We start from the raw sequence: 13,203 nt of genomic DNA, 5'->3' as shown, positions 1-13,203 counted from the left end.
TTGTGTTCTTAAGAATGATACAGAAAACTCTCACAGGAAGAATTTTTTTGCAAATTATGCTTAATTATATAAACCATTATAATTGAACAAAATTTCATATTAGACACATTCAAATGTATACACATGAATTCAATCCCCTGAATATGTCCTTTGGAAATATTAATGGATTTAATTCTGAAATAAAATATGAAATTGAATTACTAAAAAAAAGAGTAAATCTGACTAAAAAATATATGAGTAAATCTGTTTCTGGATTTAAGCATAAATAGCCATATTATTTTTTCTGCTTAGTAATGGATGAATAATTGATTTGAAAAATTTTAAGATATTGAGCTGTAATTTGACTGAATTCCCATTTCTATTTTCTCATAGGAAATTTGCTGGTAAGGGAAAAGGACAAAAGTTATTAAAAAGTTATGAGAGTTGGAAAATTATGGATTATTGGAAGAGCCTTATAATGAGTGTCATGTGATTATAATGTAAAACTAATTTTAATGATATTCAATTTACTATTTTTAAGGAATATTGTATAAGCATTAGTGTTTTTTGTTTTTTTAATTTAATATTGTTATTATACTGGCCCCTACAAATCTAGTCTGATTATCATCTATGAATCTTTTCCTAGAATATTAAAGCCAAACTATATTATAAATTAGTAACATTAATTATGCCATGGAGAAACAAACTCTTTTCCTTCTTTCCCTTTTCATTTTTAAGTAGGTAACTTTTTTTTCTTTTAATTTCACAGGTCAATTTTTGTCTTATAATATATAATTCCATGAAGATACTCTATTCATGAGAAATTTTATTCAATTATTTCATTAAAAATGCTTAAATGAATCAAATTTAATGATTTATCAGCACATATAACTTACTTTTAGTTTAGAATAAACCACACATACAGAAAAATTCAATCAGAATGCCATTAATTCAAAATGTGTAAATATTCAACTTGGACTAATTGGAATTAACCTTTACATGATCTGTAAAGAGATAATTAAGACATATTTTAGTTTTATACAGAGCAGGCATTGAAGCAAGGGAAATGTTTAGCCTGATATAAAAAGAATAATTTTCCCTTAGTTCTTTCATATACTACTACCTCATCTTTCAAAATATATCTTTTAAAATATATAAAATGTATATAAATAAAATATAGAACATCACATAGAAATATAGTACCTTCTCAAAAGCAATGTTTAATTTTCACCATTCATCCAATAATTAAATGCTTATTGAGCACCAACTGTGTTCTAGGTACTGTGCCAGAGATAATAATGATAATAGAAATACCAATGGAAAATATTTATTGAGCACATTATGCTATGTGCCAGATCTTAACATGTATTATTTCATTAAGTCCTTACCACAACCCTATTAGACGGATTTTATTATTATCCACATTTTTGTGATAAGGGGACTGAAGCATAAGAAATTAGATGACTTACCCAAAGTCATAGCTAGTTTTATATCCAGAATATACATCAAGTAATGTGAATCCAGAGAGAAAAATTATCACTATTATATCAACAATACTTATAGAAAAAAAATAATATTCCTGCCCTCATCAAACTTACGTCCTACTTACTGGAGACAATATTAAAGAAATAAAATAAGCAAATATTCAATTACAATTAGTAATATTTTATGAAGAAAAATGATAAAGAATTGTGGGAAGACCTATTTTAGGTAGAGAGGTGAGGTTGTCTCTGAGGTGATGATATTTAAGCTGAGACTTTGGTGAGTGGGAGTGAGTAGGGTGAGTGGGAGTTAGCCAGGACACAAATGCAATGGAGGGAGGAATGGCATTTTCCACCTGGAGAGCTGAGTATGGAGAAAGATCCTAAGATGTTAAGAGCATGGTAGGCTGATGAATTGAAAGAAAGTCAGCAAAGGTGAGAGTGTCATGAAATGGGGTGAGGCAGGACTTTGTAAGATTTTAAATTTTATTTTAAATTCATTGGGAAATAACCCAAGGGTCTTCAATCTTTAAATCATTCAGAGTGTAATTTGAAAAACAGAGTAGAAGGCGGAAGAAGGCGTTGAGGGAGACCAATTAGGATGCAGGAAATCAGGTGTTAGAGAGTTTGGGCTTTGACTAGATTAGGAGCAGTAGAAATAAAGATAAATAAATGGATTGAGTACTAGTTAAAACAGAGGTAACAACTTATGTGCGTGTGTGTGGGGATATGGTGATGGTGATGAAGAAGAGGGACATGAGTGGAAAAAAGGGAGGAAGTAAAAACACTAAGAAGAAACAGCCAGAGAGATAGGAGGAAAACCAGAGTATGGTGTCAAAAAACCTAGGGGAGAGAATCTTTAAAGAAAGTGTTAACTGTGTTAAAAACCACTTGGAAATCAACATAAATGATACTGAAAGTTTTCCAGTTTATTTGCGAACATGGAGGTCATTAATGGCTTTTTCACGAAAAGTTTTAGTGATATAATGGGGGCTAACACTAGATTAGAGGTTATTAAGGAGTGAGTAGATACAGCCTGGTAAACAATTCTTTTGAGATGGTTGACTGTCATGGGCAGTAGCTTGAAAAATATATAAAGTCAATGACTTATTGACTTGAGATGGATTAAAAAACACAAATTATTTGCTTTTTTTTCCCATTTCTAATTTTCTTCCCCTTGATTTTGTGCTAGCTTTAGTGACTTACTGAACAACAGAATGTGGCAAAAGTAATGTTTTGGGGCTTCTGAGATTAGTCCTTAAAAGCTTTGCAGCTTCTAGTCTGGCTTCTTGGAACACTTGCTCTTGGAGCCATGAACCATTAAATGAGAAGTCTAAGAATGAGAAGTCCATGCTCTAAGGAAGCCCAAGCTAATCACATGGAGAGGCTACATGAAGAGAGAGATACCTGGACATCCCCATCTATTTCAGCCATCCCAGTGCCAGGAATAGGACTTGAGTGAAGAAGCCACCTGAACACTGCAACCTTAGCAGATGTGACGTGGAGGAGAATCGAGAAACCCAGCAGCCAGCCAGAAATGAGGCTCTAGACATATGGCCTCAGTTGAGCTGTTTTAACCATCTCAGCCCAGCTGAGACCTCAGCTATTATGCAGCAGAGACAAACCATTACCACTGTGATCTGCCCAAATTCCTGATCCACAACATAATGAGCATAATAAATTAGTTACTATATAATGTCACTAAGTGTTGGGGAGGTTTTTCCAATGATAATAGAAAAATTGGAATAACTTTACACACAGTAGTTGTTCAATAAATATTCATTTAATTGAATAGCACAGTTCACAAAATTCAATGTATTTAAAATTTTACAGAAGCACTTGTCAAAATTGGACAAATAATTATGTGCAAATTAAAAATTTCTTAATATATAATTCAGCATTTCAATCATTTAATTGCTCATTTGCCTTACTAGTCAAAATCAGTGAAAACTTTTATATTCATAAATTATTTACACTCAAATTATGTAAACTTCTTGTATATTTCAAGCAACTTTTTTATCCCCCATTTTGAAAGCTATTCTGCATTGACTTGATATACACTTACTTTGTCCCAGGCATTATTTTAAGAACTTTGTGTGTATCAGATCATTTAATCTAAGAACAACCATGCCAAGGAGGTATGATTTTTATCTGCATTTTGCAGAAGAGCAAATTGAAACATGAAGAAGTTAAATAATACCGTCAAGGTTGTATGGATAATACCTGATCAAACACGGAATTTGAATCCAGGCAGCCACAGGCTCCAGAGCTCGTGTTTCTAACTACTCAGCTATATGACAAAGGCTGCCTGATTACCTCGAAACAGGGACAATCCTTCCTCCCACCTTCACCGCCCCCCCAATATTGTTTGGGTCCCTTCTTCTCAACTTCTGTTTGAGAAAGGATATGGTAATTGGAGTGCTTGACTATCAAGATGGGAGGAAAGTGAAGGAAAATTCTGTAACTGAGAGCACGTCCCAGACCAGGTATAATAGTGAGCACCTATAGGGAAGAAGGTGGTTGCTCAGAGGGATGAACCCCTCTCATATCTCAGCCTAGACCTGACACTCATCTCTTCCTACACCAGGGAAATTGAGGTGCTGAGCCTGAGTCAGTTACAGGACACATTTAAGATTTTGTATCTGTTCCAATATATAATCTCTAAGCCGAAGTTTACTTAGAGCTTCCTATACTTTTTAGTTATGTGTTAAATGAGGTCTGAATATTAAGTCACACATCCAAATAGAACTTAATTGTTAAGCTTTGAAGTCTTGAATATACTCAACTCAATACTCAATATTTGTGAATAAATACAATGCCCCTTCTCCCAAAGTAGGCGTAATCACTGAAATAAAGGTGTTATACTGTTCTTCAGGAAGGTCTTGGCAGCTTTTGAATATTCTTCAGCAACAATATCCCACATCAGCCTTCAAGGAAATGACACTGGCCTGCTACGAAAGCTTTGTTACATGTCACCCAGAAATATGACTCTCAGTGGTGAATTCTTGTAGCTCTCTCTAAATGGATAAATGTGTTAGAGGTGACTACTGATTGAGCTGGCAGGAGATAATTCTTTAGCAAGAAAAGCAACTTGAATTTGTTTTATGTAAGGTTTACTTTATCCCGTTGAAAGTGGTGGTATATTAAGTTAAAAAGTCTCTTTTAAAAAATGAAATTGTGTATGGACTACAATGTCTGTTTCTCCATATATTTAATTCTTTTTCGCAGGTAAGAGCAATATTCACCAAATAATGTTTCAGATTGAGCAGATGTAATTTCCAGAATAGTAACATTGTGACCAACGACACTCTCACCATCAAGCATGCCTTTGGTGCAACTCCCTTTGAATGGGGACAGAAGGTGTGGCTATAAAAGTGTATGGTGGTAAATGTGACTTTATCATATGGAGGAAGCAGGGCAAGGAAGAGAAAAATGAGGTCACCCAAGACAAATGAGTGTGCAACAGAGCAGCGAGATCAGCAAGTAATAAAAGGAAAAGCCAGGTTCTATCAGAGGGCTAGGATGATGGTGGTTGGGTAATGAAATAATTTCTGGAGATTCTGTAAGTGAGAATTAGAGACTTTTTTTGATGGATACTTGAAGCTTCTCCCATTCTCCTTTCATATCAAGCAAAGATTAACATTTTTCCTTCTTATAACAAGCCTCTAGTTTCTAGACAATGATAATTTTCACATCATGAAAAACTTACATAGAATCTTCTAACTCAGCTCCTTAAATACTATAAGATTCTGCTCTCTGGTATCATCTGCTTTCAGATGCTTTTGCTACAGTTATTATGTTTCAGAGACCATTTAAGAAATTAAAAAAAAAAATAGACTCTAGGTTTCTGCCATTCATTTTCTGACCGGGGGTATCCCAAACCATTGAAACAGAAGGGGTGCATGGGATAGCACACACAGTGGGTTGTCTGCCCATGTCCAATCTCAGGCTTCTTCCTGAGGGCAGAGCCCTGACTGGCCCTGTGGGTCTTGTGCTCCGGAAAGAAAGCTCCTTTCCAGCCCTAGGGAGGTACATCTTGATTAGCCTAAGCCATATATGGTGATTAATTCCATCCCGTTATTGGTTTAGGCATGTGCACGTCATGCACTTCTGGCCAGGGGGATATGAGGGAAAGCCATCCGGGGCTGTGTCAGTTCCTAATTTATTACCTCGCAGCTCTGAACGCACTCTTGGACATTCGCTCTGTAATAACGGAATTCCTGTAACCATTTCCCCTTTAAAGTGAGTATGATCATAAGTTTTTCAGTAGAGGCTGCTGGAGAGACATTGCAGGAGGAAGAGGCTTCTGCAATTTACAGTCTGAACTGGGGGTGTGGGGAGTTTGGGTGAGACCTGCCTGAGCCCCAGGCCCAGAACGCCATCTCTCTGTGACCCTGTAGCCTCGGCCTGGCCATAACCTGGCTGGCCTGCGGGCAGCTACCTGGGACCCAAAGAGTGGGTCATGGGAGGGGGAGAATGCATACAGAAAGCTCCCTCTGCAAGCCCCTCCCTGCCAGCCCTGCCCTTTGAAGGTTTTGTCTAGCTGCCTTTCCCCACCCCACACAAGGGAGCCCAGACCCCCACTGGCCACCCATGCCATGGGTAAGTGACCCCCTGCTCCCCGGCCTGCCCTGGGCAGGGCTGCCTATGATTTGACCAGCAACTCCAGACGGGCCAATTTCCCTGCTGTCCTGTGGCTGAAGCACACCTTCTTCAGCAAGGCCGGAGCTCCTCGGGGGCTCCCCCTTAGTGCTAGGGTACCATATAGAGGGTCCTTATATTTTATAGTTTCTGTTTTATTTTAATTAATAATTCTTATATAAAACTTCCCGTGTTTAACCTACTGGGTGATGTCTCTTTTTTTTTTTTTTTTTTTTTTTTAAAAGGAAGAGCCTCAATTAGCCATTTTTTTTTTAAAGTACATTTTTTAAAATTAATTAATTTATTTATATTTATTTTTGACTGTGTTGGGTCTTCACTTCTGTGCGAGGGCCTTCTCTAGTTGCGGCAAGTAGGGGCCACTCTTCATCGCGGTGCGCGGGCCTCTCACTATCGTGGCCTCTCTTGTTGCGGAGCACAGGCTCCAGACGCGCAGGCTCAGCAGCTGTGGCTCACGGGCCTAGTTGCTCCACGGCATGTGGGATCTTCCCAGACCAGGGCTCGAACCCGTGTCCCCTGCATTAGCAGGCAGATTCTCAACCACTGCGCCACCAGGGAAGCCCGTGATGTCTCTTTTGAGTAGGTGCAGACTGCTACAGGGGGTTCCTGAGACACCGTATCTTCACTCATAAAAAGCAAAAATTAATTTATGCTTCATTTTTCTGCCTCTGAATGTTAATACATGTAACCCCTGGCACTTCAGCATTTTTGGCCAATGGGAAAAGACAAGTAGAAAGAACCTGGATTTTTTATGACAGCATCATGTTATTGAGTCAACCAACCTGCAGACTTCTTATGTGAGGTGGGATCAAAAAATACCCTCAAATTTAAGATTCCAATTACTTGTAGCACAAAGCTGTACACAAAGATATGTAATATTCCCTTGTTTAGAGTCATCGTTATTCTAAAGGGTTTTATTTTCAAGTCGTCACATTGTCTCTTGGCAATCCTAAGTGATGACATCGACTGTTACTCTTTTCAGTCATTAGGTTGAATTACCCATCTTGCTTAACAAATTCGCTATTATAAAGTCCTTAGTTTCCTTTCACTGCTACACATATTCAGGTCCTTCATATCATAAAATTATATAGGCATTTAAAAAAATTTTAGTTTTCCTTTCTGATTATGTTGAGTTTCTATCAGTGTTTATGACAAAAAAACCATTGACACGAAGGGCCTGTGTATTTTTGTGTTTCTTTTTTGGAGGCTAAAACCCCTCTTAAATGGCAGTTCTTTCTCAGAAATCTAGGATAGTCTTCTCCTGGAAAGTAGACACTTCAGCAGATTTCCAACTCCTCTACAGGGAGGCGGCTGGGTATAATGCTTCATTGTAAGTCTGTATTTAGAATTAATATATACACATAAAAGAAATTAAAAAAGAAATACAGCACTCTAAATTCTATTGTCTCACAGCACCTGTGTCCCATAACAATTCTTAAAAATTTCATCCTTGATTAAAAGGAAATCTTTCCAGAGAGGGGTGGGCTGAAGGGAAGAAGCTGGCCACATGGCTTCTGCAAGTGTGTTTTGCTCATTATCCTGTACTTGCATGGCTACTTTGCTCTTTATTTTCCATGTGTGGTTTCTGGAGTTTCCTTCGCTTGCTGTGACTTCTTTGAAACTTCCTCCAGAAACACGTCTAGCACTCTAGGTACCATCAGTCCTGTCCAGTTGGAGCCAGTGATCATAACGCTTTCTGTGGAACAATGAAGGTCTTAAAACAATTCACCCATCCCACCCCATCCAGGCATAAGATAATACATCTGACTATTGCTCTTCTGTTTCTTAATGCCAAGATCCTCTCCATGCTCTGGTTCTTTTTTTCTCTTCTTTTTCTTCACAAAGCATCTCCCTCCACACTCCTTTAGAGCACTGCTTCTATTCTGGGCTTTGGGAGACCCAGCATCCCTGGGTCCTTTCCCAGACAGATTCGGTGACCTGCATGAATATACTTCCAACCCGCATATGTCTTCTAGTGAATAATGACGTTCATGCTTCCTCATGGACCTACTGAGGCAGTCTGGCTACTACTAAAATTAATCACCGCCTTACAGGAAAGGAAGGCTCAAACACTTAATGTAGAAAATTAACTCTTTGGTGTTTACCCCAAAAGAAGTAGGATTCAGAACTTAGATAAGGTTTGAGGGCAGGAGAAGAGGAGGACAAAAATAATGAACTTCCTCTTACCGTCACCTTCAATGCCCCTCCCCTGCATGTGCTCAAGGATAACTGTTAGTCTAAGAAATAAAGGCGAGACCCTGGATATCTAGTGGGATGTGGGTGAGAGAAAGGAGCCCCTCAAGATGAGGTCGTAAACCCTAGAAACCAGAAGCCCTCACCTAGCCACCCCCAGGTGAGGGGTATGCTTTCCATTTCCATTCTCGACCCCGCAGTGCAAAATGTCATAACTGATGACCTTCTGATCAGAAGATGTCTTGATATTTGATTTTTAAATATCAGAAAAATAAATGTCAGTGAATGTAACTCTTTGAAAGTCATGGAAGTCTCCAAAGATGAAACACTAAAATCAGGAGCTGAATTTGAGAAGCTATTCATTTTGCAACTGGGGCAAGGAGCCTGGAAATTAAAAATCAAGAGTGTAGCTTACTTTTGTGAGTTTATGGAAAGACCTGTCTACATTCTTGCAGTTCTTGCTTCTGTTAGCTTTGTTGCTTTCTTCTTTGGACGAAATGAAGAACTCCTAAAATGATCTTGAAGATTGGCATCCGTGGCCCTGTTCTACTTGTCCTGCCTCCCTTCCATCATGAATTAGATGAGGATGGCTGCTCTTGCCCTGGATCAGGACACATCACAAGTGATCTCAACTTCTTATACCTCAGCGCGCCTATCCTGAAGCTCTCTTCAGGAGACAGACCTCTAACCTTAAAATCATTAAGGTCAAGAGAGGACAAGAGACTTCCTCACGTCCCACTTCCCTTTGTATTAGGGATGACATAATTTTATCCTAACTGTGCCTCAGGTCTTTAATAAGGTATTCATTAATGCTTTTATGAACTGTCAAGTCTTAAAATTTTACATAACATTACTATACTATCTTTTATGTCTGGGAATTCAACCTAAAAATTATGGATATATAAAAAAATTTAGCTACAGGTTATTTGTTATAAAATTACACAAGGCAGGGACTTCCCTGGTGGTCCAGTGGTTAAGACTCTATGCTTTCACTTCAGGGGGCACGGGTTCAGTCCCTGATAGGGGAACTAAGATCCCACATGCTGTGTGGCCAAAAGAAAAAAAAAAAAAAAAGGAAAGAAAAAATTACACAAGTCAATACACATACATGTATATAAACTCTCACACACGGAATATATCTATATATAGCATATATATGTTTCCCAGTCCTTTGTTGCTTTTGAAAAACTTTTAATAACCTAAGAAAATATTTATTTTTAAGTGTCAAATCAAGTTCAAAAATGATCATTGTATGCTCTATCTATATCATCTTACATCATTTGTGTCTATACGTGCCATATCTATATCCACATCTATAACAGTTACATCATTTATTATCTTTATTGCCTTCACCATCTGTCTCTTCTTTCCCCCACCATCTCTTCCACCACTCTTCTACCCTCTTCCCTTCTTCTATTCACTAAGATCTTAAGAATGTTACTATTTTAGAGTTAAGATTATGGCTGGTTTATATTTTCCTCTCTCTTCTTGCCTGTATTTTGTAATTTTTCTGTAATAATTATATATAATTTGGCTTGCTCTCTGACTCTTACACTTCCTGGAATGACTCATGAATAGAGCTTTAGAAGCCTCAGAAATATTCTCAGCTATAAAGATGACAATAAAAAAAGACCCTTCTGCCTGAATTATTAGTGGTTTCATACGGTTTGACTGTTCTCAGTTTACACAGACTCCAAGAGCTGGAAAAACCTTAGAGGTTATCCAAACCGGTCTCTCATCTTAAGGGGAGTAAACTGAAACCCAGAGACGCTGACACTCAGTCAAGAAGTCACAGAGTTTGTGGCGAATCCAAGATTGCTTTAATGATAACAATATGAACTTATTTGAAATTTCATTGATTAATTCAGTGGCTCTTGGAACTCATACACACCTAACAGACACATGCTTAATGATGTCAACAGGGTTGGCCTAAGTCGGAATGTTTAAAATGGGAGAAAACATCTTAATTCCAACATAATTGTGACAAATTTAAATATGTTGTGCTCAAAATAGCTTCAAGTTGTGAGCTTAATGCTGTTTCATTTTGAAAAGGGAACTCACCAAAAATGTCCATTATAAAAAGAGACACTTCCTAAAGATACTATGCTAATGATACTCAAGCTATAACTTTTATCCCCTAAGAACTGAATGCCAGTATATCAAGAAGTTCTTCCAGAAATTGTTATATTTTAGATCAAAATTTATTGTGAAAATCAAATACAAGCTTAAAATAATTCTTATGCTTATTATATAGGTATGTGGGTGAAAATAATTGTTGCCATGGTTGGAATACAGTAGTAGTTTTATGTTACCTGAGCTACATTTTTCATCTTTGAAAAGAGGACTTCTGGCCATCCTACTACCCAACACACACAATTGACAATCTAGACCAGACCATGCTCTGTAAAACTGCACCAGAGAAATTTGTAACACCCTCCATTTGAGCTCCTGGTTCCCTGATTTCCCGTTATTTGATCTGGTTCAGTCTGGCACGCTGTTTGTGTTTATACAGCGTAATAAGACATCTGCTGCCCACCAGAACCCATTATGATCTGTGGCACTTCCCAGCTGACTGCCATCCTATTTGTATTAATTGAATGCAGTATATTCTGCATACACCACTGATTACCCTCATTTATTTCAGTTCCTAAAGACACAGGATCTCACTTCGTGCCCTTACAACATTGCTCTACTCATTTGGCTCCAATTAGCTTCAGCTAACGAAAATACATTACAGCGAAGTTCTGCTTAGCCATTGCTGTTTCTAATGACATAATTTGTGAGTTTTTAGCCTATGAAAGTAAAGACATTGGGAATTAAGTTATAGTATCTTCTGTGGGGCTGAGAAATATTAATTGCAGGCATCTGGGCTCACTTCCTTAAAGAAGATTTGTGATTTCTATTTAACTAATAAATGTTGACATAATTGAAGAGCTATAAGCTCCATATGCTGGACTTTCTGAAGAATTTCTGATTATACCCTTGTTCAGTTAAGCAACAAAATACTCTGGCATTAACACTATATCATGGTTTACTTGCACTAATTATTTTATAATTATATTGCATGGTTAGAGATCTTATCCAAAAGAGCTTCTTTAGGATTTATTAAAAGATGCAAATTTATCCCAAAACTATAAAGAAGTGTCACTAGTTTGGTGAATAATTATATATTTTTAATTTAAAATTTTCTTCTCAGTGAACTGATTTTTCCATTCTAGTGTACTGTTTTAGCTCCAGAGTCTGGGGTCAGACTCTAATGGTTTATGTTTTAAAGATAATAGTCTTTGCAGTGACATTTTTGAATATGATTACTTCAAAAAATATTTTCAGATGTATTCTAGACACTTGAAAAAAATTGAGTGGATCACAATAGATTCTATAACAAATTACATTACCTTACTCCTTAATAACAAGGTTATAACCAAGAAGTTCAGCAATTTTCCTGTCTTTTCAACTAGGTGTTTGCATACTGTACAACTGTCCTTCATGGTATAAAATCCAGATTTTGATCTGTTTTGAAATATAATCAATTATCATATACTAGTCTGAGGAAATTTCACTGCTAAATTATAACCTCAAGCAAAAAGTCTTTCTACTTATCACTCCTTTGAAAGTTTTAGTTTTTAAATGTTCTCATTGCATTTTATGTTTTTTTCCCCTTCCATCCCAAACTTGAAAAGACAAGGCCAATCATAGTCAAATACAGTAAAAGCTGTGCTCCCATGGTTTTTATGTAAAGTTAATAAAATAAATAAGAGGCAGCTGTGCATTTCAGGAAATCACTCTATCGAGGGGTTCTGGGAATACTATAATCACAAGTGTGAAACTGGAGTCACCAGAAACCCTCAGTGGAATTATAGCTCAATAAATCAAAATTTGCTCCTTTTTACCTTTGTGGTATAACTCTGCATTCTCTGTGGTGCCCATGCTGTACAGCATTCCTACTGCTATCTTTTTAATTATCATGGAACTTCTTGTTTTCTGTTCCAGCAGGTTTAGATTTGGGGGATCTTTTGCTGTACCTTGGTTGCAGTGTGTCTCAAACACTTAGGGTCTAGGACTGTGGCATGGTACTAAATCCTTCTCACCTGCCACCACCAAATAAGAAAGAAAGAGGGAATATGAAGAACTGTGAGGCATTTTGATAACATTTCATGGAGGTATATAATAAATTCATCCATGCCAGACTGTAATATCATACATGTTAATAGGTCCATGGACTGACAATGGTCCACATAGATGACCCTGCAGACTACTGAGTCTTGTAGTTGACTGATAGGCTATGAATTACTGTCTTTGACAATTGCAGCAATACAGTTATCATTCTTCTCGTTAACTTATGTATTCCTTGATGACAAACCTGGTGAATTATTTTATCCCAGAATGTCTTGTATGTCTCCTCCACCCCCATTTTATTTAAAAGTACTAGCAAAGTCTTAATTTCTCTAATTAAGAAAACACTACGCAGATTCTTCTAGCCAAGCAGATCAAACACCAAAAAAAGTATTCATCAATCTAGAGCCTGGGTTCAAATTCTGTTCTTTATCATTTGTTAGCTCTATAACCATGGGCAGGTTACTTAGTCTTTTTATGTCTCAACTGTTTTCAAAAATATTAGTACCCATCTCCCAGCATTGCAGTGAGGTTTATCAGTAAGCTTCTGCTGTGTAAAAAACTACCCAAAACTTAATGGTTCAGTACAATCAACATCTATTATTTCTACTACTCTATGGATTGACTAGAAGGTTCTTCTGATCTGGAGAGGCTTGACTGAACATGGATGGCTTAGGGTGGTTTTATTTACACGTCGGAATGTGTCTCATCATCCAACAGGCTAACCCAGGCTTCTTCACATGGTGCTCTCAGAGCAGCAAAAGAGAACAAGTCCATT

Source organism: Balaenoptera ricei, chromosome 4, assembly GCF_028023285.1.
Source record: "Balaenoptera ricei isolate mBalRic1 chromosome 4, mBalRic1.hap2, whole genome shotgun sequence".
Lineage (NCBI taxonomy): Eukaryota > Metazoa > Chordata > Mammalia > Artiodactyla > Balaenopteridae > Balaenoptera > Balaenoptera ricei.
Note: the sequence above shows the minus strand (reverse complement) of the source record.